General features: G+C 37.5%; 1 long non-coding RNA gene across 1 annotated transcript; it reads right to left on the reverse strand.

Annotated features, from left to right (window-relative positions):
• Window positions 1–2,230: 2,230 nt before the first annotated feature.
• LOC112212902 lies at window positions 2,231–3,172 on the reverse strand. The gene is made up of 2 exons (XR_002946758.2): window positions 3,076–3,172; window positions 2,231–2,671 (listed from the first exon to the last, which is right to left on the reverse strand). It is a non-coding gene; the product is annotated as an uncharacterized LOC112212902 (long non-coding RNA).
• Window positions 3,173–3,648: the final 476 nt, after the last annotated feature.

The following is a 3,648-nucleotide window of genomic DNA, read 5'->3' on the forward strand; positions in this document are numbered from 1 at the left end:
TGGATGCTTTTATTGTCTAGCCAGTTTCTAATGAAGTTGCCTCTCGTGTTGTTTATTTCGTTTTTCCAGCTTGTATGTTTTGCGTTAAGGTCTCCTGCTATTATATAGTAGTTTTCCGGTTTATTGAGCTGTAAGAGTTCGCAAAGTTTATTGAATTCGTCGCTAAATTCTTTCTGGTTTCCCAGGATTGCGTAGGCTACAGTGATAAACAAGTTTTCCTTATTGCTTATTTTTATGATCGTTGTTTCTAAGGTTTTGAAACTTGTTATTTTATCAATTAGAATTGTTTTGTATTTTATAGGGGTTTTTATGAGGATCGCTGTTCCTCCTCCTTGACTGGCGTTCGGTCTGTCGTGTCTTATCATGGAGTAGTTTTTGAAGTGTACATTGTGTCTTTTGTTTAGTTTTGTTTCTGAGATGAGTACCATATCGGGGGCTTCTTTATTTATTAGGGTTAGCATACTGTATCTTTTTTGGTTTGAGATTAAAGAGTTAGCATTTATTACAATTATTTTCAGATGTTTTAGGTTAAATTTATGTGTTTTTTGCTGTGATTGTTGGTTTGGCGTATTTTGGTTATTCGTCATTTGTGCTATTGAAAGTGCTGAAGATGGCGTCGAACCTTTCTTCGTGCGTTGATAGTGTATTTTTTATTTCGTTTAACTGCATTTGTTGTTCTTTTAGCGCTTGGAGAATGCCTTTTTAAAAGTCTTCAATAACGTTTATAATGTTTAGATGGGGGGAATTATCGATTGTGATTGGGCTTTGGCTTGAGCGCGGATCTAAGTTTGCTGATTGTGTTGTGTTTTCGGTTATTTGGTTTAGTTTTGTTTGTTGTTTCACTACGTCAGAGAACTTTAGTTGCGGCTTATTTCGGCAATTCGTTTTGTCTTTGCTTCTTTGTCTTTTTTGAGTTTATCGGCTAGCTTTTTACGAAGCTCTACGAGTTTGGGGCAACCTTTGTATGACGCGGGGTGTCCGTAGTTTTTGCAATTGACGCAGAATATTTTGTCTGTGGTTACTGCGTTTTCCCTTTTTATTTTGCAGTCGCCTGGACCATGGTGCTCACTGAATTTAACACAGCGGTAGTTTATGTTGCAGTTTTACGCTGTGTGGCCTAATCGCTGGCATTTGTGGCATTGAGTTAAGTCATCCTTTTTTTTTTACTATTTTTTCCCATTTTATTCTGAAGTAGTTAAAATGGTTTATTTTTAACAGGTTACTTATATTGCTGTCAGGGGATAATTGTATTATGTAAATTGGGAGCAATATATTGTTCTCCCTTGATCTTTTTGTCGTGAATCGTGTGACTTTTGAGAATTTTACGTCGTCTCGAATTTTACGAGTCTATCCTGGTGAGGGCTTGGGATAGGTAATGGTTCGTTATTGAAGTCATCCATCGTCTTACCGTACGTAAGGGACTTTTATTGTCACAATTAAGGATGTTACAAAGTAGCCGCGAACTCACGGCGGACACACGCACGCGACACTAGTGACAATGCTCTCAAGATCGATAACGAATCCATGGTCAATGGGAGGATAGATATCCTTGCTCTAACTCAAACGTGTACCACTCCCTGATCGTAAGGCGCTGCTCTCTTCGTCGATCAAATCTCAAGCAAGACTGAATCTTCGTCCCATGGACGCCACCGAGACAAACTCTGGTGGGGTGTCTAAGTACACAAGATCCTTGGATCGACGTCGCTGTCGGTTGGTCGATTTGGGATAAAAGCTGCTTGTCCGTTTGCAAAAATCTTAATCGCCGAAAAAACTCTGGTTTTATAGCGGGCCCTCGGGCTAACTGGACTTGTGCCGTGTACGTGCCTCAACCTCAGGAATTCATTGTCCGAAGGAATCGTTGGCATGTTTTACTGTCAGGTACCTCTATGGGTAATTTCTTTAATGAGGGTCATAACACCGCTCCGCACCTTTGTTAGACGGAGCGCCCGTCCCCGTTAACCGCGGCTACGTTGGGCGGCAGGCTGTCGCCACGAGCCAAAGCTCACCGTCACTAATCCCGTATAATTACTATCGATTTGGATAACTGCGATTGTTTCATTACGGCTATAATAGGCTCTAGATTACAATGTTAGGGGGTTATCCTGAAGTTCTAGAGGGGCTCCGACGTCCTTTCGTCTCCGATGTATATATAGAAAATTAACAAAATTCTTTAATTTATTTATCAATCTCACGCTAAAAATTTTGTTCTCGATGTATTTATGTTGTCTTATTATTTTTTTTTTTTTTGCAAATCACTAATAAGAGGAAGTAATTTAATGAATAACTCAGAAGAATAAGTAAAATCATCGCTCTTATAATGATAATTCATTTATCATAATAAATGTGTGTATAAAACGTTTACAGATTTAATTTTTTATCTTTTGCATTGCTTCTTTTTTCTCAATGGGGATTGCCTTGAAATCCTCCCATGACATAAAGAACACCGTTACAACTATTCTTACTGGCAGCGTATTCCAAATCTAGCTTATATCTATTCAATGGGCAAATAGCCATGATTTTCTTTTTTTTCCCGTATTCGTTGTCACTTTAAAATATAATCGCTCATTATTATTGGCGTTAAGATTTCTTCCCAGATAATTGTCGAAGGTGACATTATTTTGAATAAATCTATGCAATGGCATTTGAATTTCAAGTAATATTAATCGTAGGTCTAAAAAAAAAAAATTGAAATTTCATTAAACATCGTGTTAGCCTAACCCGACGTCTAACATATACATACATAGAAAGTGTTCAACTACACATGTAAAAAAATTTAAGAGATGATTCTTGAAGCTAAAATAAGATGAAAATCCAGAATAAAAAAAATGCGTTTTCGGCTTCGTTTTCTATTGACCATTAAAAATTAGCCAAAATACCCCTGTGCGCGAGCAAACCTTCTTACATGAATGAAAGTAGGTCAGCCTAAGCTGCGGGGTGCACAGGGTTTCTCAAATCGGACGATACATGAGCTTCCCTCGTACAAGTCATAGAGAAGAAGATAATGGACATTCGAAGACATAAACCATCTTGTATGACGTTTTGTAAGAAAAATCGTAGATTAAACATTATACCTACCTACACGTTAAAATCCATAACAGGATGTCGAAAACCCCTTCATGGAACTTTCGAGTAAAGAAGATTAATGTTCCCTTCAATCTTTTGTCTCCATACATAATTAAATAATAGCATGTTGAGGAAAATATTAGATTGGTATGATCACTAGTTTCTACATGCAAAGTTGGTACGACTTCTAACGACGCTTTTTTGTTTTGGCGTCCGCCACGTGTTAATTATCAGAGAGTATCCGGTGTATTCATATGACTGTACATGATGGTGAAATATAGAAAGCTAAAATTGAATCGGTGTGAATCAATTAAATATCGAACTCCAAAACCTTTAATAATCACACACATATCTTGACGCATTAGTTGGGCATGCAAATAGGACGTGTATCGCGACAGGAGGAATGGTTTTGCATAAAATAAAACATTTTCTTGGATACGATGCCTCTGCATTATTAGTTTTAAAAAGCTCGTCTATCTTTGGGACAAAATGTGCACGTACTATTATATATAAAGTAAAGAAATCATTCAGTTTGGTAATAAGTGGCACTTTATTTAGCAGACTACGCCAATGCTGTCGAGTCAC

Source organism: Bombus impatiens, unplaced genomic scaffold (genome assembly GCF_000188095.3).
Source record: "Bombus impatiens unplaced genomic scaffold, BIMP_2.2 scf_0366, whole genome shotgun sequence".
In the NCBI taxonomy this organism is placed as follows: Eukaryota; Metazoa; Arthropoda; class Insecta; order Hymenoptera; family Apidae; genus Bombus; species Bombus impatiens.